Below are 23,935 nucleotides of genomic sequence, written 5' to 3' on the forward strand. Positions count from 1 at the left end.
ATAATGGAGGGACAAAGGCCCAAAAATAGGGACATACTTTAAACATTGCTTTTATACACTTAGAAAGTTGCTAGAGTAACAGGATTTAGGTAAGCATGTATTTTCTGAAGTATATAAGACTGGATCTCTGATGTATGTTATTTAGTGATTTCAATCCTTAGTGATTTGCCATAAACCCACAAATTTTATGAGGGGCATACCAAAAATATGAGGCAAAAATCTGGACCTTATGTGGAAATCGGGAAACTGAGAAGGTATGACTCCAGTGTCATTCATATGATAATTTCCTGCCCAACAAAACTGTCTATTGTTATGTTTTATATATACGCAGTAAAGCATCCAGTGAAATACATTGAACAGATATCACCACAGACCCGGGCTTTTGTGAGCCACAAGTTAAGTGGAGGAGTGTCTTATGGCATCAAGATCAAAGAAAGTCATAGTGCCACTGTATTCGGCCCTCATCAGGCCCATAATTGAGTATAGTGATCCCTTCTGTATGTACCTAACCAGACACTTACACCATTTGGAGCAGCCCCAGATGTTTCTCACTAAAAAAATACAAACTGTAAAGCACATGTCTTATGCAGACCGACTAAAGGCCCTATCCCCTTACTCTGTCTTATATCATTTATTGAGTGGGGACTTATGCCTGACCTACAAGGGATTTTCTGATCCAGTCCTGATGATAATGTTACATAATTACAAGAAAAATTATACAAGGGTAATGTATTCCATGGACTGACACCTTCTTTGTGACTCCAACAGAACTTGCTGGAGAGACAGATTCATATCTGAAATGCTACCTCGTCTGTGGAATAAACTTCCCATCTTCTTGAAACAAAATACTTCCCTCACTCTTGTCAAAAAGAATTTGGATAAATAGATAGGGAACCATAAATTCACTCCTGTGCTACTGCCCATATCCCTTACAGACAGAGGCAGTCTGTAAAATGACTCAGGGCTCCAACACCCAAAGACCCGCTACCCTGATACTAGACCATCCCATATCTGGGGAACTGAGATATAATATTGTCATATCCTGAGTATTATTGGCTAAGTTTGTAAAGGCTGTTGTGCCATTAGCCCAGTAATCACCTATAAACCTATGAACCTGTAAGCCTGGATATGTAGTAACGTCTGTTCTGTACAATTACCTAGAATTTGTTGGTGCTTTTAGGAAATAGTATGATATTGTGTTATGCAGTTACTGGGGGACATCTTATTAGGTTTGCATTGAACATGCTTTGCATATCTCTGTTAGCCAGCCAGGTTGCTTTCTTGTGTACTGAGATGCTATTTCATATAGGGTCTATATGACTACATCGAACCATCAGTTCAATGAATGGCATTTCATCTGAAATGCCATTCATGAAATTCCCTTCATTTGGGGGGCTTTGCCCTTCACACCCACTGGTAATTATATATAGAAACTCTGAGATCTCACTACAGTGGGGAAAGGCCACATTTTCTGATCCTCACTGTTTGGAGATCTCAGTATGAGCAGTTCGACGAACGGCATGTTCGATGTAAGTGCAGTAAAAATGCTGTTCGCTGAACTGATTCTTTGCTGAACTGATATGAATCCTTCATATATCTTGATGAAATCTTTTGATGAAAGCGATAAATCTCTGAATAAATATGAATTATTTTACTTGTGGCGTTTCTGCTGCCTTCCAGTGAATTTTTTTTGTTATAAGTTTGTTTCTACAGTCTGTGGAGTGTTTTGTCTTGAGGCCAAGTTTACCTCAAATTTAGTTTGGGAGACTTTATTTGTCCTCTGAGTTGTTTGTTTACTTTGGTTCTGGGTGCTGCACCTCTTAATTTTTGCCATGATTTTCTTCCTTCTGTTATACGGCCTATTGATGTTGTGATTTCACCTGGGTGGCTTGTTTTTTTAACTTAGTTCTGTACATTTTTCTGGTGGATAAAGCTGCCTCTATGCAGCTGTTGACATGTTTGTACAGGGTTTCTGTGAATAGCTCTGTAAAGGCAGTAGTGTTCTCTGGGTTTATGAGGGCTTGAGATTTTGCCAGGATATAACTTAATAGAAGAGAGTTAGCCTTAGAGTAGTTCCTGAATATACCAAGGTTAACTGGGGTTCCTGGTTTTGTTGTTACTTCAGGGGAGACTGTTTTGACCATATTGTGGTCAGACCTTGCCAGAGAAGACATTATACTGGGGGGACGTACAGCACCATGTCAGAAAGGACCAGATCCAGTGTGGGTGCACCTCTGGTTGGTGTATTGAAATTCTGGTCCAGGGAGTTTGTGTTTACAAAATCCAGGTATCTCTGTGCCTGTATGTTTGGTGTCATATATGATTCCAGTTCTTAGTGGGGTAATTAAAGTCAGCCATGAATATGGTATTGGGTTGGAAGGTAAATGTTTCCAGTAAGTTTAAATAAATGGTATGTGTCTTTTGGGTCATACAGGGGGGCCTATACATTGCAAGGAAGTGGTATTGGATTTTGCCTGTGGTGATTTGAACATGGAGAAGCTTAAGTGTATTTTCCTGCTTGACCAGCCTCGAGGTATTTTTATTTTTGATGTTTATCGAGACAGCTCCACCTTTAGTCCCTGTTTGTGTACTAGCTGGTCTAAGAGTATGGGAGGCATTATAACCTTGCACTGTCAGTGTACTCTCCATGGCTTTAAACCATGTCTCAGTGACTGCATAGACATTATTAAGAATCACAAGCATTTTTTAGGGTGAACAGAGCTTCTAGGGAGTGAAGTTTTTTATTTAGACTTCTAGCACTGAGCAGTAACACCTTTAGATTTTATTGATTTTGATTTTCTATGTTTTAAGTACTTTCAGTTTGGCATTGCCTAAAAAAGCACTATGGGGGAGGACAATTTTTTAGGTAATATTCAAAAGCCTATAGTGAAGAGGTGGAGACCATCCCTGGCAAAGCAGTGTGGTCTGTTGACCTTCTCCTTCTATGTTGACAAACATTGGACCTCCTTAGAATGACACCAGAAACTAAGCCAATTATTAAAGTCAGTCATCTTCTGTTCATATTGTGGTATCCTTCTTGGAGAAGGTAAAATGCTGCTCAGTGCTAGGATCATACCAACCTGGGACACATATTCTAGGAGCTCCATGATGCCTCTCTTCATATATTTTAGGGAGGTACATTTTTATTTTTTATTTATTTATTTAACATTTGTTGACCGGGAAAGTCCGACTAGGTTCCACAGATCCTGTTTTCAGCGGAGACCCGGGGAGAAAAGCTCCAGAACTCAGGTCATTTACACCCCCATGGACTATGACTGAGGCATGATGGTTACTTGTGGTCCAATGACCTAAGTGTGTGTATAATGTGGTGGATCCTGGCCCCTGATAAGCAAATTGCAACTGACCATGACTTTCTCCTTACTCAGCCTGGTGAGAGGGACATTAATGTGTCTCACAATGGAGTTTCCATTGACAATAATGTTGGATTGTGTGGTGCCTTGCCTTATGCGTTTAGAAGTAGAAGCTTCATGAGACATAGTTGTATGTGTTGATGTGAGTTTTGAAAGAGTGCATTCAGGGCTGCTGAGGGTGTTTGCTATGTGTACATCTAGGATGTCTTTAGGATTTAGGAAGGCTACATTTAAGTGCCTCAGCATATGTGGGTCTGTGTGTCTCTTTTGAATTGTGTGTGATGGGTGCAGTGCATGTACTACTGACAACCTTATTGACATTAGGAGTGCTTTTATGTGAGAGCTTTGCTTTATTGGCCAGAATGCATCAATAAAGACTTGTAAGAAGTAATCATTCATGAGCATTTGGAAATCATGTTGCTGGAATACTTGTATGTTCTTTAGGCGTCGTTGACATGTATTCTATGAGCCCCATTTCAAGAATGTTTTAGATATTACACAGTGGAGGCTCCACTTTGTCTGGTTCTTTTTGTTGTTGCTGCCTATAAAGCTAGGATTACAGCTGCCCAAATGTATTTCTATACAGAGGGATGTAAAAAGTAGTGTGTACTTAGAGATCCTGTTGTAAGGCCAGTGGACTACTATTTTCTTATATAATGTTACTGAAAAGATAAACCATCACCCTTATAATTCTAGTCTCATTTCTTCATCTTGAACAATTTCTCCTGAGTCTGAATCTCACCTTCTGATAATAGTTGCCTCAGTATCATACTAAGCAAAATTCAAAACATGGCCAGCACTCCTTATCAGAGAGTCAGTAGATCTTTAATAAATCAACAGTTCCAAAACATTTTAGTGTAAAGATTACAGTAAAAGTAGAATAAACAAATGCGTTTGACCATTAATTATGTTTAAAGATGCTCATTCAATCCAGGGGATGGATGGACCTAGTTTTTTTTGATTGGATTATCTCTATACACACACACACACACACACACACACACACACATATATATATATATATATATATATATATATATATATATATATATATATATCTATGGTTGTGCTTTGCATTTTGTTTGAACACACTGAGGAAGGCCAATGGCTGAAACCAGTGTGTTTATTCTACTTTTAGTGTAATCTTTACATTAAAATGTTTTGGAACTGTTGATTTGTTAAGGATCCACTGACTCTCTCATAAGGAGTGCTGGGCGTTTTTTGGATTTTGCTTAACTGGAGTGTTTTGGCCCTTTGCACTTGCCGTAGGCAGAAGGTTGGTGTTGGCTGTCGGTATTATACCACTCATGGAATCTTTAAAACACAAATCCACTGAGTTCAAGAATAAGCATGCCAGGGTATAATGGAAAGGCCTTGGAAATGAAACACCTTCCTCCCATGACTGCAATCCTTCCAGAAGATCTAGCCACATCACATAATGAGAAGAAATTAATATCTCCATAGTATCTACCCAATTCACTGTAGGAGGAAATAATTATATATACAGATGAAAGTTTAAAATTGGGAAGGAAAACATTTGAATCATATCAACAGTCCTTTACTCAGGAAAATGCAGTGAAGCACAATTCTAACTGTTCCTTAATTTTAGTTCTATGCATGAAACTGTCTGAATATCCAGTACTGATAAATACTTGTTTTAATTGCAACATCATGGCATACAGAAGGAATAGTTTAAAAGTTATAACTCTGACAGTGTATTGTACGGGTAAGTAATGAGGCTGTCAGTGTATGACAGGGGAATAAATATATGTTGCTCTGTGGTTTGCATCTTAATCAATGCACTATACTTCAAGTTTGAACCAAATATATTTGTAAATTGCACTATGGAAGATGTGGGTTGTTTACTGAACTCATTGTTCTGAATTGCTGTTAAACAAAGTGTGCATTCTCCTAGCATGTTTTCCACAGGAAGAGCCGTGTCTTGATTCCAATTGCTACTGTGGGAATACCCCCATGTGTTGCCAAATCACTTTTACTGTGAAAGCAACACAGTTCATTATGGGAAAGTCAGTGACTATAAGGAAAAAAAGCAGAAATGTAAGATTTGTTAGTATTACTCTGTCCTTTAAACTATGGTGAGGTTTACCGTTGTTACTCTGGTATCCGTGCCCTTTCAGACATAGTTGTCTCGTTAGTTTAGCTTGAAGTTCAGGTATATCTGTGTTTAACCTAATCACAGAATGTACAAACATACTTAAATCTACTTAATGCGGATGCGGTCTGATTAAATTAGCTGTTCATTGTCTAACAGCTAGCAAATGGAGACTGAGGGAATCAAACCTACGAGTACAGGAAGGAGGTCATTAGCAGTCTATAGCCTTAATACACATTCCTAAACTGACAGACAGTAAAGCTCTGATCGGTGTTATGAATAAGAAGAATAGCTTCAGCAAATGCAAATATGAAAAGACTTTTTTGTTTTATAATGAAGTGTTACTGATTTTCTTCTTAATTATTGAGTAGGCCACTTTGAGTACATGTGCAAAGATGGGAGTTTTCAAAGCATGCACATATATTGACAAGAGATTGTCCTTGCAACAGTCTTATCTTTTTCTTTCTCTGCAACTTCTTCACATGCTATAGCATGTCTGCTAGCAATGGGCCTCATCAATTAAGAAATTAGCTTTGTACTTTGTTTAGCACATATAATAACATACTTCTCTTTGGGCTTTCATTCTATGTATTAGAGAGGATTGCATTTGCTAATTACTAGTGTCTGCCTCAGATGTACATGCATTTTAAGTGATCTGAGTTGATGTCTGTGGTGTCAGATTACATTTTTTAATTATATTAATTATTTAATAGTACATACACTGTAAGTTTTCAAAAGTACATGCTAATTCTTTTTTTTATCTAGTATTGTTATATGCATTTTGATAAACATATATGTAGTTCTGCGTTTAATGATGTTGCTGGTATCTGTAACAGTTCTGGTGCTTCTTTATCTTTGAAAAGCATTTTGTAGTTCCCATATGGCCATGCAGTTGAGTTTGAAGCCTCAGTTCTAAAACAGTAAGGAGCAATGTAAGAGTCAAAGAGACAGATATATTAATATCAGGAAATGGACAATGGATAACACTTAAAAGATAAGGAAAGGGAGTGACTGGAGGACAGTCTGTGGAGGTTTTCAGAGTGATTTTGGTTTCCAAGCATAACAGATACACCCATTCAATAACAGGGTCACATAATGCACTAAGTTAACTGCTAAAGGGACTGGAGAGTGCAAACCTAAACAAGCAGTGTGTGTGTGTGTGTGTGTGTGTGTGTGTGTGTGTGTGTGTGTGTGTGTGTGTGTGTGTGTATGTGTATGGGGACTGTATGGGTGGTTTGAATATCTGAAGCTAAAAAGTAGTTAAAACTGTGCAGGTTGGATTGAAAGACTAGAGCAATTAACTTTATGATTCCTAGAAGGTGTCTGTGTGTGTGCTGGGGGGATGAGTAAAGACAGAGAAGGCGGCTACACAGACAGCAATTACTTAATAAAGCCTGCCTAATGCTCAGGTCTTCCTCTTCTTCCACACTAGCCTCATTGTCCTCTTCTGTCACATTTCAATCCCTCACAGACTGCAAGATCCTAAGCTTCTTCAAACTCCTTCTCTGTTTCTATACCATATCCTTAAGCTACTGCTCAGGCTTTATTGCTTCTATTCTTCTTAATGCTCTCTCTCACTATCTGTCTGCATCACTAACTTTCTGGCTGCTATTCTCCTAACTGAAACTGTTGTTTGTCTTTTTGTCTTTTCCTGGTTAGGGGTCACCACAGCGGAACTCCAGTCCGCTAATGAATGGTGCCGAGTTGCCAGTCCAACGCCCAACCTTTAGCGAAGGCACACCCATTCACTCATGTCTTTTGGAGGCCACTTGACCACGGGGAGGACATGCAGACTCCACACAGAAGATACTCTAGCCGAGAATCGAAGAGGGGAACCTCTTGCTGTGAGGCAACAATGCTACCGCTGTACCACCGCGGCTATTATTTTTTTTCCTAAATGAAACTAACATTCTATTTTTCATGTACTGTAACAGTCACTGTCACACATTGCACTACCTACGTACTTTTTTTTTTGGAGACTATCTACATTGTGTATGCTGAGAATGACTATTACTGTCTGTAATGTTTTAACTGTATAGAATTGTTTAGATGTGTAGTAATATATTGCAACATCTTGTAATATAGTTTGTTCCTTCAACGTATTTTTGTAAAGTATTTCTAATGTAATTTGTATTGTATTGTATTATGTGGTATTTGTATTGTACTGTATGTGGAGCTTTTCTCCCTGGGCCTCTGCTGAAAATGGGTTCTGTAGACCCAGTCAGACCACCATGGTAAACAAATGTCAAATAAGTAAGTAAAATAAATAAATGTGAAGGAAAGGAATGCATTTCAAAGCCTAAGAAAAAGAAAGAAAAAGAAAAATGGAAAAAATGCTGCCGTAAGCTCTAACAGCACATAGTGCCAGAATACATAAGTAAGATATATTCTCTATAAAAACATAGTGTTGAAGGAAAGAGACAGTACATAGTGTTGAAAAAGAAAAAAAATCAGATCCATCTCTGGTAAACACCTCACCTTTTAACAGGAAGAGTTTAGGGTACTCTGAACGGCAGACATTTGATATCAAAAAAACGTTTAGAATGGTATTTCACTCAGGGACATTTTCATTCAGTTAAAGGAAAGGAGAGTCTAAAGTGGATATGTCTCAGTTTCTATGTTACATTGGTACTATTTCACCAGATACATTAGTGCAAGTTCATTGTGTGTAGAAAATGTATAAGTATGTGTATTTGTAGAACAAACATCCCGACTAGCTGTCTGATATTTATAGGTGCTGAAGAAAGACTGATCCATGTAGTAGGACTCAATGATTATCCTTTTCAGATAAAGTAATATTACACTGTACATGTTTTGTACAATTCGGGGTATACATGATGTTTGGAACTGTACATCAACGTCCAGGATGTATGCCCCCTCCAGCTATTCCGGGTGTTGTCCCCTATCTCAAATAGTGTGCATTTTTTTAACTAATATATATTTTCAATACTGAAAAGAAAAGACTTATGGCATGGCAACATCAAGCAAAACAAAGTTATTTAGCAAGCTGGGCATTCTGAAAAAAAAGTCATTTGACACAATTTGTAATTACTAAAATTAAAGCATGATATATATGGGTAAATATGTTAGGAGCTTTTAAATTAAAGCCTACCACATCGCATTGTACCAAACAGATAAACTATTCCAAAAAGCGTATGTCAAGGCCTAGATAACATATGGCTGGATAGACTCTTGAAGAAACTGAAGGACAGCAAAGTAATCTGTTCTTTGTATAAGCTAGGCTGATAGAAGTACTTGATGACCTTAACCTAAACAATGTGAAACTTGTGAAGATGATTATTTAAGAGGTAGCAGACAATTCATATTCAAAAATTAAAATAGTCCAAGTACTGCATTTTCCATTCAAAGCGAAGACGTTAATATCCCTGGTAGAAATGATGTATAACACAGCCTGGCAGTTTAGCACATTATGTTGACCATCTAGACCTATTAATAGTGCCTAACAGTGTAGGGGTATGTATGCCTGTGAAACAAAATGTCATTTTCTAGTAAAATATTTTTGACAAGAAATATGTATAATTAGGTAAAAACTAAACTTTGATTGTGCTTTTATGTATTAAGGAAATAGAGCAGTTGACTTCAATTTCTTACTGGTTAATGACTTCTGGTTATGTTTTCTTTATTGTTTTGGGGTAAACAACGTTGTCCCGTTCGATTCTCAGCTAGATCGTCTTCTGTGTGGAGGCATGCATGAATGGGCGTGCCTTCGTTGAAGGTTGTGCATCAGGGCTGGTAACTCGGCACATAAAAATCCACTACCAAACATTAGCGGACCTGAGTTTCGCTGTGGCGACCCCTAACCGGGATAAGCCGAAGGACACAACATTTAAAGATAATGTATACAGGGTCATGGTGGAACTTTTGTTTTGCTGCAGAACAGTATTCACATGTATTTTCATGCATGCAGACATTATTTTCTATAAAAAAACAAACCTGTGTTTTAAAACCATTAGTCAAACAGTTTTAAAACTCATATTTAATGTGTAAGTCTAATTGCCATGCCTGTCATTGTCCTGTACTAATGTTAACTTGCCAACAGGGTGTAGTTACATCTTTATATAGGTAAAAGTTAATTAGATTTAATTGGAACATGTAAAGAATTGTAAAGCAATTTTGTAATTGTCTACCTCCCAAAGGCACAGTTTGTGGCTTCTTATTCATTTCCCCACCAATACTGAGTAAACAGAATCTACAAGTTGTTTTCAGTGTTTTACTGTTCAGTACTGCAAACAGATACATAATGTCCTAACAGTTTTATTTGTTAATGTACCCGCAAAGGAAAACTTTCCTGGAGGATCAGTATCAGTGTGTCTGGTCCCTGACAATCTTTATTAAAATCTGTAGATTTCACTGGGTAACACTGATGCTGATTGAGTTAAGTAAACATGTTCAGTTCTTAGCTTACACATGCACAGATCAAGGACTTGGTAGCTAAGGCCTGTTAGTGAGCAGATGGAATACATGTTGAAACAGTAGTATGACATGTCACTTTAGGTTTTCATTTTTTTCAAAGATTTTGAGTAATTATTTCAGTAATACATTCATTGTACTCAGCAGAAAATTATCAATAAAATCTCCTGAGGGTGAGAAATGTATTTTTATCATACTTTATATAAAAAGATTAAAAAAAAAGAGTTATCTTGACAACCAGGACTCTGTCCTTGCCTGTGGGTACTAAAGTAACTCGTCATCTGCAGGAAAGGGCAAATCCATAAGTGCTATTCAAAAGTTCATTTCAGAAATATGTATGTCTGTGTGCTACCCAATCAGACAGTAATGTTCAGATTTTTAAGTGCTACTCCTCAAATCTGCTTTTATGTGAATAGGTATCCTGGCCTTTATAGTGGGACTGTTAGACTGAAGTTTGTACAGTTACTGTGCATAGCTGCAGAATGTGTCTTTTTTTCTCTGTAGCTATGTACCATTGTGTTCACATAATTAAGTGGATAATGGGTACAAAGGCCTGCAGATGGGGAGTGCATAGCTCCCTGCAAAATACTGTGTTTTTATGTAGTTTTGATTTATGGGAATGTATCTTTTTGGTCATCTGTTATCCATCTGTTACCCAGTCATGGAGCTGTCACTTGATAATATTGTGGGAGAAGCATCTCTTGTATCATGATCACACTCTCCTGCTAAATAAACCCTCTGCCACTAATACAAGTGATTTTTGTCACTTTGTCATGTGATGAGCATTTATTCAGTCAATATCCTGCATATCTTTAGCCGGACTCACTTTATATCCTCGAAATACTGAAATGTCGAAATTCAGTATTTCGAGGCTATAAAGTCGAAACCTAAAAGCAACGGAAACTCAGAAGCGAGAAATTCAAAATCTCGCACACAGGAGATTTTGAATTAGTGCTTCTACTCCACAAACACACACACACACACACACACACACACATACACACACACACACACACACCTTCCTCGCCACACACAAACACAAGCTCTCTACTACATAAAAACAGGGGACAAGCCACTCTGCACCCCGTTTGTGGGGGGCTGCACCCCCACACCCCCTACTTAAATATTCTAACTCTGAGGTCGCACTACATACCAACACACACAAAACACCACCACACAAGCTACATTCTCCTCACACACACACACACATCAGAGCACCAAAATACACTAACACACAGCACAGCCCCTACCCAAAACCCTTAACACACACACACTTACCTGAATCCATAACCACAGTGAAACACCAGAAGCACTAATTCAAAACTTCCGGTATTTGAGGTTTTGAATTTTGTGCTTCTGAGGTTTCGCTCTTTTAAGGATTCCACTTTATGAGCTCAAAATACTGAATTTCGATATTTCAGTATTTCGAGCTTCTAAAGTGAATCCCTTTAGCCAGACCTTTAAATCAAAACTTTCCTACTACTCTGCCTTTCCACATTACTCTGCAGCATTATGCTGGTGTAAAATAATATTTCCTGGTCTGTAAGGACACTGTTCCTCTAAAAATGAGTACCCAGATACGAGTCCAAAAACCCTTTTGTTTTCATGTTATCTACAGTGTCCCTCAAATATTCATGTATCTTATTAAAATGAATCAGCCTTGAAGGCTGCCAGTTCCCCCATAACTTCCATGTACTTCCTTCAGTTAACCCAGTTTTACAATGCCAGCCTCTCATTCACCCCACTTATTTTTGTTGTCACATTATTATTTGGAAACTTAATGCTCAGAAACTGCTGGCTCAGGACCCTCCAAGCTCTTTCCTTCTCAAACACTGTACTTCTTTTTATAGTGTTAAACCTTCACTACTCTACGATGAAATAGATAACACCAAATTCACTCTAGTCTCTATCCTTCCAGGGAAAAATGAATTAAGATGATACATGTAATCAGGGTGACATCTTCCAACCTTTATACCCCAGCCTCTGTTCTCCACATTTCACAAATGAGGCTATCCAATTATCTTTTCTTGAAGCATTTATAACCTAAAATAATTTCATTTTCCAATATCTACTTGAAGATTTGCCTGTTCTTTTCAAGCTTGTAGGTCTAGTGCCGAAATCTCACTTTCATTCATTTACATGCTTCTTGTGTTATATGTTGGCAATTGCCTTGCCACTTGTAAATCCATGTTATACATTATGAAAAAAATAATAGAGACTATCCATGTGCAACTAACAGTGGGTAAAACTGCCTTCCAGTTTATAGCCTGCTACAGACCACCCTCCCAAATCCAGGAACCCCACTCGGCCTTTCTGAGAACACTGGAAAATATGAAGGTCTCTCCAAACACCATTATGTTGGGTGACTTCAACTACCCAAACATAGACTGGGAGCATTACTCTAGCTCCAACACCCTAGCCCAAAGGTTCCTAGAATTTATAAACTCAAATGCTATGGAACAACTTGTTACCACTCCCACAAGAGGGGAAAACATACTGGAACTGATCATCACCAACATGAGGACTCTATGCTCCAGACCAGAAGTGTATCCCTCACTGGTAAGATCAGACCATAAACTAATCTCACTGGATATTCACATCCCGACCCCACCCCTGCCCAGAAAACCACAGTGAAAAACTTCTCTAAAGCAAATTTCACACTCCTCAAAACCGAGGTGGAATCCTTCAAAGCCCCCGGGCCTGTGGAAAATACGGCCCAGACCGCAGAATCCTTTATAAACGCATTCTATGAACACCTTCAGGAATGCATGGATCATGCGATCCCAAATAAAACCAAGACCCAATCCTCCAAAGGCAGACGCCCTGTCTGGTGGACCCCAGCCATAAACAAACTATACAATAGAAGGAGGAAGCTACTAAATGATAGAGCAAAATCCCAAAAGGGAAGGCATCACTGATCAGTATTAGCAAAACTACGGGCCCTCATAAAATTGTCTAAGGCCAGCTTCGAGAAAATTGCACAGGACACTAAGGATAATCACAAGGCTTTCTTTAGTTATGTTAGGAACCTGGGTGGTAATTCCCAGATATGCTCAGAATTAGTCCAAAATGACAAAAAATACACTGAACCCACAGACATTGCCAACATCCTAGCTGACAGGTTCAGCGCAAACCCCCCCCACCAAAAGGGCAAATATCTATCTCAGCAGAGTGCTGCCCCTGACATCTCAGATGCTCAGGTAAGGGCCGCCTCACCAAAGCAAAAACACAGCATCAATGGGACCAGACAGTGTCCCGGGCTGCATCCTACATGAACTCCAAGAAGAGCTAAACCCAAACATAAAACTACTGTTCAATCTCAGCCTTACTACAGGATATATGCCCAAAGAGTGGCGACAGCAACAGTGGTCCCTCTCCATAAAGGTGGTGCCTCAACGGATCCTGGAAACTATCGCCCCATAAGCCTGACTAGCTTGGTCTGCAAAGCTATGGAAAGGATCATCATGGACCTCATAAATAAAGATATTGGGGACCTACAGACACTGGATCCTACCCAGTTTGGCTTTGTTAAGGGAAGATCCTGCCTCTTAAACCTGGTTGATTTCTTTGAAACAGTCACCAAGGCCATTGACGAGGGGGAAGGTGGTCCACACAGCCTACCTGGACCTCACAAAAGCCTTTGATACAATACCCCACTCGGGCATTATAGATAAGCTCACCAGCTTAAATATAAACCCCTATATCACTAGATGGATTGCAAACTGGCTCAAGGACAGAACCCACATGGTTAGAATTGCTGGAGCCATGTCAGACTCCAAACCAGTTACAAGTGGTGTCCCACAAGGCTCAGTCCTGGGACCTCTCCTGTTCGGTATATATTTCTCGAGGTACAGGCCAACACGGAAGCACTGTGGCTGACCAAGTCCACAGATGACTGCAACCTGGGTGCCATATTTGACTCTCCAGCCGACACAAGCATCCTCCAAAAGGGCCTCATAGAAACAGACAACTGGTGCCAGAGCCATGGCCTCAAGCTAAATGCCAAAAGTGTATAGTCATTCCCTTTGGCAAAAACAAAGTGCCCACAAATTACCACATAGGTGGAAATCCATTAAGTACAGAAGAAGTAATTAGGGACCTGGGGACCCAAGTTGATAGCAATCTCTCATTTGACAACCACGTGGCCAAAGTGGTTAGAAAACATTTTATATAGCCCACCTAATCATGAAGGGATTCACATCTAGATCAGGGGAGGTCATCGTGCCTCTTTACTCATCCCTCATCAGGCCCATAATTGAGTACAATGCCCCTTTTGGGATGTACCTTACCAGACACCTGCAGCAACTGGAAAGACCCCAAAAGTACCTCACCAAGAGGATCAAAGGGCTCAAACAGATGCCATATGCTGCCCGGTTAAAGAAACTCCAGCTCTACTCAGTGGCATACCGCCTGTTCAGAGGCGATCTGTGCCTGACGTATAAAGCCATGTCCAACCCACATTTAATGGACATGCTGCACCTCAGAAAATCCAAATCCCATCGTATACGCTCGAGAGACTTGAACCTCAGCACTGAAATAAATAGGACATGCTGGAGGGACAGATTCATAACCCAGAGGCTCCCTTCACTCTGGAATAAAATCCCAGTCCAGGTTAGGCAGAGTCCCTCATTGACTCTCTTCAAGAGGAATCTTGATGAGTGGATGGGAGATCGTAGGTTTACCCCGGGTATCACTTCTGTGTCACCGTTAGACAGAGGCACAGTATACTAACCTCGAAAAAGGGCATAGCAAAATGAATTTAAAATGGGTGGCGAAAGCCAAACACATTCTGGCTAGGCTTATAAATGCCCTAGGGCAGATAGCCTAGTATGAACCTATGAACCTATGAATTATAATTTATACATTATGAAAATATTATTATGTAAAATGTAAAGTACTTGTATAGTAATCATTAATTGTGTCACTTTTCTATGAAATGGTCCTCTTCAAGTGTTGCTGTGCAAACATGTTTATAATTGTCTTTGATCAACAAATTTATTTTTCATACCTATTTGCTGCTTTTCATGGCAGTTATACTACCGTACCCTTGTCTTACCTCTCATCTGATTTGTGGCTGTATTACACACTGCTAACATTGAAACAGTGTCACGTGTTACATATTAATAATGTTGTTTTCTACAATCCAGTTCTTGGCAGTATTCTACACCGCTACACTTTTTAACACCTTTATTGAATTATCACTTAAGACATTGGCAAACATAGATTTATGTAAAAGAAAATGAACAATATAAACATAGTTCCAGTTACATACATTATACATCACATAAGTTATTTTGTATAGCTATAATCAGTCCATTATGTAAATTGTTCACTTCCTGGCTTCCCTATTATTCTGCATGTATTGTTCCCACAGTTTCCACTAATTTCTATAGAATTTGCTCCTATCCATTTTTAAAAATCCCACTTCTATCTATTTTGTCTCTGTTATAATATTCAACACTTCAAATACAGTTGGTTTAGACTTTGATTTCCATTTTTTAGTAATTACTTTTTTTGGTAGCCAGCAGAATTAAACTTAACAAGACCTTACTATTAATAGACAATTCAGATCCTGTATTCCAGCTAAAAAATCATTTTCTTTGTCACACTTATTTGCTCACCTAGTATTTATGACAGAGTACTCTGTAAGAAAATTTTAAAGTCTGCCAGCTCATTACAATCCCAAAACATATGTTCCCAGTTACTTCTCACTTCCCCATCCCAATGCTAACATTTGTCATCTCCAGGAGGAAAAGTTCTTTGCAGTCTGATTGGGGTATATAAATATCTAGGCAAACACTTCCAAGCAAAAGTCCTAAATCTTCTAGGCTTTGTTTCATACTAGGGGGTTGTACATATGTCCTCCAACTGTTCCCTTGTAAATTGCTTATCCAATCTGTCTTCCCAAATGTTTCTAACCTCCTCTGATTGATTCCTGTAGTGCAGTATTTTATATACCTTACTAATTATCCTTTTTAACAGCAGTTTCTGCTCTACCTTCAACTAAAAACTCTTCTAGAGCAAGTCTTTCACTTAAGATTTATTTATTTATTTATTTTTATTTTACATTTGTTTACTGGGCTAGTCCAACTGGATACATGTCCATTTTCAGTGGAGGCCCGGGGAGAAAAGCTCCGCTACAATACTACTTAAGTAAAAATAAACAAAATGTACCAAATAACATACAAATTAATAATAGAAAAAACAATGTACTTTAAGCCGATGGCAGGATGTAATAGTATTCGAGTACAGTAAGAGATTTAGCAAAGAAAGATAAAAGTAAAGAACTTAATTACTCTATTACAACTTCATTGGAAGTTGAAAAAAATATTTATGTATGCCTTTATTACATATGGAATAACAGAAACAGTTATATAGAGGATAATTTAGAGTGTTAGATATAAGAAGAAAAAGAATGGGTGTAAGAATCAAAAAAGAAAGAGGTAAGAATGCTTAGTCAGGGTTATTGCAAGAGCAAAGCCAGTGGTTGGATAAGAAGAGTTTTAGTTTAGTTTTAAATATTGGGAGTGATGTTTGAGTTGTGAGGTCTTGAGGTAGTTGATTCCATATTTTACCAACTGAGTTGGAAAATGTGGAGTCACCTGCTGTGTTATTAGATAGAGAAGTATGAATCAATATTTTGTTAGAGGAGCGTAGGTTTTTTAGATTGTTATAGGGTTTTATGAGGATGGAGAGCATTGGAGTGTTGTCAGGGTGGTAAAGGGCTTTATGGGCAATTGTAAGTTGACTAAATTGTATTTGGTGGAGTAATTCTAGCCACCCTAATTTTTTTAGATTGAAGCAATGATGAGTCCTGTATAGAGAGGCTGTAGCAAATCTGGCAATGTTGTTATATGATGTAGCTAGTTTGTTAAGATTATGTTTAGAAAGATTAGTATAAATAGGGGAGGCATATAATAGGGTAGATATTAAGTGTGTTCTAGCTATTGTAATTTTAGCTTCTGGAGTAAGGAAAGATTTGATTCTATAGAGAGAACCTAGTTTTCTGTTATTCAATTTTATTGTAGAGTTAATGTGAGTGTCAAATTTTAGTTGATTGTCAATTGTAATACCCAGGAGTTTGGTGGTTTGGTCTGGAGAGATAAGGGTGCCATTGTTGGATGTGAGTGTGAAATTAATGGAGGGAGACAAGTGAGTGGGAGTAAAATCAGGAGTTTGGTTTCTTTGGTTAAGGAGGAGACAATGATTAGAGAACCATTGCTCTATAGTAGTGAAGGTGTTTTGTGTGAGAGAATAAAGTTCCGACTGTGTTGGGGCTGAGGAAATGATGGTTGTATCATCTGCATATTGAATGCAAGTTGATAGGAGTGGCTAGGTGAAGATCATTTATAAAAATAGAGAATAGTAGAGGGCCTAAGATAGAACCCTGAGGGACTCCTATAGAGGTGGGGAGGAGATCAGAGAGATGGTTATGCCAGAGTACTGCCTGTTTTCGTTGTCCAGATAAGATGTGAACCAATTTAAGGCTAGATTGTCAAGAGAGAGGGACTTGAGACGATGGAGAAGAGTTGGTGGTTGACCATGTCAAAGGCTTTAGACAGGTCAACGAAGAAGGCTGAGGAAGGAGTATTATTGTTGCGGTTTTTGTTAATAGAGTCGATAAAGGATAGTAAGGCTGTAGTAGTACTATGGAATGGGCGAAAACCATGTTGGCACTTAGCTAGGAGGTTGTGGCTTAGTAGGTGATTTAGTAACTGTTTGTGGATGCATTTCTCCATTATTTTTGCAAGTGGAGATAGTAATGCTATGGGGAAGTTGAGTATTCAGTAGAATCACCTCCTTTGAACAGTGGGATGATATATGAGATTTTCCATATAGATGGAATTGTACTTTCTTCAAGATCACTGTTCCCTTTCTCTCTGTCCCTGATATTAATGCCTGGAAGGGAAGGCATCTTTAGTCGGCAATCCAAATGTCTTCTTGGCCTCTTCCCAATTTATTATGTATGCCTCTCTAGTTATTTGCTTCCAGTACAATGGTTCCTTTGCCAGTTTTCTCCAGTAAATTACAGCACCATCTTTCTTATTCTCTGTACCCTAATTGAAGTCACCCATGTCAGTAAAATCTCCTTTCTCCACTCTTGCGCTGGCTTAGTTAGCATAATACTTTGTCCTATTTTATGGATATAATATTTTGTTTGGCTGTTATTATTCTGCTTAATTATTTGTATCCAAAGTCCTGCTCTCTCCTCATTTCATGAATTTCCCCCATATTTCATCAACATCCCCATCTACTTTTATAGCTTTCTGCTTGTGTTATGTATATGAACATTAACTGTGTAAATCTAAAATATCCCTTCAAATCACAAAATGCTACACCAACTTGTTTTATTAGAAGGATCAGCTTATCCCAATTGACCCTTTCCCTCATCCCAACCCAGATAAATCCCTTCATCTCTGTATTAATTATTGTCCACAACTTCTTATTTGGTTAAGAAAAATATGCCTGACCTATATATAAAACTAAAGGGACTAAAAATAGTTTCTTTGCTTATATCTTCCTATCCATATTCCTAAACAATGGTTTCTAGTTTCTTAGTTTTTGTATTATCATTTGTTTGATTTCTTGCCATATATCATTAGAAGTCAGAATAGAAGCCTTTTTTAATCCATATCCCTAAATACTTAATTTTATGGTGTTCCTATAAATATGGGTATTGCTGAACCAATTCATGTGTGGGCACATTACAGCTATAGCCCTTGTTTTATCATCATTAATTTTATATTCCAAAAGACAAGAAACTGTCTCAAAATGTTCCATAATACTGATATGTCCTTTTTTAGTTTTATCATGTACAACATATTATTGTCTGCAAATAAAGCCAACTTTTTGATTACCATACTAATTATGTCTTGGAATTCCTGAGTCCTTTATTTTCTTTGCCAGTGTCTATAACTGTAATACAAATAACAAAGAGGAAAGAGGACAGCACTGCCTGGTTCCTCTGTTCAGACATAATCTGTCAGAGAGGAGCCCTCCAGTTTTAATGCTTGCTTCCAGTTCCTCATGTATACTCCTAATTAACCATATTATTGTATCAGGGTATGCAGATGCTTCTATTGCCCTACATATAAAATCCCAGCCTACTCTGTCAAATGCTTTCTCTGTATCAAGACCCACCAACAACAAAGGTATTTTCTTACATTCTGCTTCACTCTGGATCGTCATTCTTTAGCAGTGTTGTCAAATATTTGCCTCCTCTCCACAAAAATTACATTGATCATACCTATCAATTTTGGCAACATCTTTGCCATTCTTTTAGGCATTCTAGATATAGACAGTTTATAATCATGGTTTAAAACTGAACTGGTCCTATATGATCTGAGTCTGATGGGTCTTTACAGTCTTTAGTTATTACAGCTTCTATAGCTTTCTTTTAGGATGTTAATGCTGCCCCTCCTCGACTGTTAACCCAAACTTTTCAGATCTTTATCATTTTCTTCTCTCCTAGCATCAAAGCTTCCACAGGAATATCATCTGTTCCAGAAGACTTTCTAGCATATTGATTATGTCACCGTTTTTATCCAATCTCCTCCTGTTTTAACAGATAATTGTTGTGCCTTATCTACCACTAACCTTGGCATACTTAAGTCTTCCATAAATGTTTCCATTTGTGCTCTTTCTTGATTTCCATATTTCTCTGCTTTATACAAATTTTCATAAAATTCTGAAATATCTCTAACACCTCTACACTACAGGATCTCTTATTTTTCTTGTTGTAGGCCCCCTAAGTTTGACAACAACCCTTTCTGCTTTCTGCTGCCTAAATAATTTTGCTAAAAAATGTTTGTGCTCTGTAATTATTATCAAAAACAGTTGCTTAACAACAGTGTTTCTAAACTCATTCATATTATCTAGATACACCCATATATTCTCTTTAGTATTCTGTAGTTACTCCTCTTCTTGCTCTGTGAGATTCTTCTTATTCTGCAATACTTTAACCTTTGTCAGGTCCTCTAAACAATTCCTGTTACATCTTAACCATATTTCTTTTTTTCTTTTATTTCAACTCTTTCTTTAAATACCATTTTTTATTTCATCCCACTCACTAGCTAACTTCTGAAGAAATTTCTAACTTCCCTAATATCTCTCAAACAATTTACACTATCCATTCCTTAAATTCCTCTCTTTTTAACAGGTAGTGGGGAAGTATCATTATCTAATTTCTACTTCATTACTCTGCATTTTTATCTTAGTTTTTATTGACACATGATCTAAAATAGTTATTTGATGTGTGTTGAAGCTTTCAATTAAATTCACAAGTTCCTGTGAAACATAATTTCTATCAAGTCTAGCCCATTTATTGCACCTTGGGACATAGCATGCAAATTCTCACCGAGTTCCTACAACTGAATTCACGTCTTCCATACCAATACTTTCCTAAAATTTTTCAGAAACATACCCTATTTTGTTATATTCTTCCTTTTAAGTCTACCAGATGCATCCTCACTGTTGTGAACCAAGTTCCAGTTGCCACCTAAAAGTACCATTCCATGCTGAAAGTTGATTATTTCTCCCAATGTTTTCTTAATCTTTAATAGCAGTTTTAGGTGGAATATTAATACATGCCAGAGTAATACTCCTCCCTTACCAGTAGTCCCATACTACCACAAATCTAACATTATTGTCTTTTTTTCCTCTTCTGTCAGTATCAGAAGTCCTCTAACAGTATAAGTACTCCACATTTCTTTTGTGCCTGATATTCTGTTGAATATCCATCCTGAAATTCTTTCTTTATTTTACTCCCATCTCATTTCTTTCCAAATATGTTTTCTGCAGCATTGCTATTTGTACTCTGCATTTTAAAATATAATTTAATACTCTTACCTTTCTGTCTATACATGTGAGGCCATTTACATTCCAGAATAATATGGATAGCATAGTCATTATGATAAGAAGTTATTATTCCCTCCTATTAAACATATTTTTTAAATGCCTATTTCCAACGTTTGTGTTACATGCAGCCACTAATTTTTGTCAGGTTAATATTTTATACAGTGTTTTCTTGCCATCTTCATTTGAACATATGTCACATTTTTCAAGACTTTTCTTTTTAGTGAAAACCCCAAACAAAAACCAAAATCACCCCCAGAATAACCCATAACCTATTAACTTAAACAGATCTATACAATACTATGTACATCATCAAATAATGATGTGTAACCCTCCTGATAGCAGCAATTGTCCCAACTCAACAGGTACACCCCAGGCATTAGCTAACCTAAATTTAAAGTTATACATGCTAAAGTGTATGTTATAGCCTATGCTCCCACTTGCACTAATTGCTGTGTGTACTTTTCTTATCTTTATTCCCCTCTCAGATGTGAAAAACAGCTTGCATGCTTTCAGAAAGGTTTAACTTTTAGCCTTAAGAAAAAGTCTACTTGCTATCTTTAAATAAAACTAAATTATACCATGTTCAATTATATGCATTGAAATATTTAACCTACCAGAGAATATTAATACATGCCAGAGTAATACTCCTCCCTTACCAGTAGTCCCATACTACCACAAATCTAACATTATTGTCTTTTTTTCCTCTTCTGTCAGTATCAGAAGTCCTCTAACAGTATAAGTACTCCACATTTCTTTTGTGCCTGATATTCTGTTGAATATCCATCCTGAAATTCTTTCTTTATTTTACTCCCATCTCATTTCTTTCCAAATGTGTTTTCTGCACCATTGCTATTTGTACTCTGCATTTTAAAATATAATTTAATACTCTTACCTTTCTGTCTATACATGTGAGGCCATTTACATTCCAGAATAATATGGATAGCATAGTCATTATGATAAGAAGTTATTATTCCCTCCTATTAAACATATTTTTTTAAATGCCTATTTCCAACGTTTGTGTTACATGCAGCCACTAATTTTTGTCAGGTTAATATTTTATACAGTGTTTTCTTGCCATCTTCATTTGAACATATGTCACATTTTTCAAGACTTTTCTTTTTAGTGAAAACCCCAAACAAAAACCAAAATCACCCCCAGAATAACCCCATAACCTATTAACTTAAACAGATCTATACAATACTATGTACATCATCAAATAATGATGTGTAACCCTCCTGATAGCAGCAATTGTCCCAAATCAACAGGTACACCCCCAGGCATTAGCTAACCTAAATTTAAAGTTATACATGCTAAAGTGTATGTTATAGCCTATGCTCCCACTTGCACTAATTGCTGTGTGTACTTTTCTTATCTTTATTCCCCTCTCAGATGTGAAAAACAGCTTGCATGCTTTCAGAAAGGTTTAACTTTTAGCCTTAAGAAAAAGTCTACTTGCTATCTTTAAATAAAACTAAATTATACCATGTTCAATTATATGCATTGAAATATTTAACCTACCAGAGAAGCTAACTTTTATTCACTTCCAGTAAATGTAAATGTTATTGTTTATTGAGCTGCTTGCTGTTGTACCTTGCTACTTTACAATTCCCTCACCAATGTTCAGAGCTCTTAAGATTTATTGCCTGCACATAGTCAGCTTGTCTCTATGGAAACATAAGAACAGAATATACAACTGCTCTCACTTTCATACTTCTCAACTCACACTAAACATTTATTTACTAAATGAAAAACCTGCATGCTTACACAAAAGGCAAGGAAATTAATCCAGACATTCACCTATGCAAAGGTAAGAGAAAACATTTCAAACTCTACATATATTATATTCAGTGCACCTTTAATCCATGTCTTCCACCCCAGCAGCCCAAGATTACAGCAGATTAGCTTAAACATGCTTTTGTCCAGAGTTTCTTCTCTTTTTAACATTGTAATTCATGCATTTCTTAAACTAAAAAAGTATGTGTTTATTTTAGAATCTTTACCTCATACAGCAATCACTGAATAGACTTGCTCTCACCTCTTCATTTTAGATACCTCTGACTACAGTCTATACAAATCTGCTTTACTATGTATCTTACAATTTATATTATGAAATGTTTTATACAAATACTAAGAACAAAAATTGCTTTACTACAGTAACTTTTGCTTTCTTTTAGTGTCCTTATCCTTATCCTAGAAATTAATGACATAAAAGGAGGCATGTTTTTTTTCAGAATATCCACAAGTTTAACAAAGTCAACAAAAGTCCAATCTCAATTTTTCTCAGCCACTTTTTCTTCTAAAGCCATATTTCACACATGTGAGTGATGCTTTATAATCCCATAGTTATTCACTAATTTCAGTGTTGCTGGTCTTCTTCCTGTTCATCCCTGTCTTGCAACACCAGACTCTGCTACAAGCCCCAGGTACTCCAGATTCTTCTAGTCAATTCCTGTGCTTTTGTTGTCTCACAAATATTTTTCTTTGGAGCACTGGAAAATCTTTCACTGGCACAGTCTCTGTATGAGCTTTATTGTGAGAAGAATGAGAGGCAGAGTCTCCTCCTGTTTGATCACCTTTTGTTGGACAAGCTATTTCCTTCTTAGTCTGCTATGCATTGATCCTCCAGGAAAAAAATAAATACTCTGAAAGCATCTAGGTAAAGCAACTTGAATCTCACACCTGCCTCTAGACATTCCCTGATTGCTGGGATAAGTTTGCCTCTCATCTGCCTGGTGTATAGTGAATACTTATTTTCCCCAAGCATTCTACTGTCTGTAATTTTTAATACTTTGCCCTTTTGCTACAGTTTTGTCAGGATCAATTCTTTCTGCTGGTTTGATTGCATCTTTACTAATACAAATCTTCGCTGCTTTCTCATGGCCAGTTTTTGAGCATACACTGTGTGCATCTTTAATTTAACAAATCCTGCTGTGGGTTATCCTTCCAGTTGCGTATTTGTGCTTTCATAAAATTAATACAATCTGTTCCTTCCAGTTTCTCTGGTACAACAGAAAATTGTAGGTTTTCTCTGCGTGCTCTGTCCTCTAACTCTGCCATTTTTTGGAACATCTCTGCTTGAGAAGTCTCATACTCAGCCAGCCTTTTCTTCATTTTGACCACTGATTTTTGCAGTTTTATCAGCTCATCTAATACCTGTTTAAAA

At 37.5% G+C, this 23,935-nt stretch overlaps 1 protein-coding gene across 2 annotated transcripts in view; it reads left to right on the plus strand.

The window, feature by feature from the left end:
* Window positions 1–23,935, plus strand: part of AFAP1 (actin filament associated protein 1) — a 1,391,048-nt gene that overhangs the window by 519,756 nt on the left and 847,357 nt on the right. The window lies entirely within an intron of this gene.

This window comes from Protopterus annectens, chromosome 2.part1 (assembly GCF_019279795.1).
Source record: "Protopterus annectens isolate FY-2018-M chromosome 2.part1, PAN1.0, whole genome shotgun sequence".
Lineage (NCBI taxonomy): Eukaryota > Metazoa > Chordata > Ceratodontiformes > Protopteridae > Protopterus > Protopterus annectens.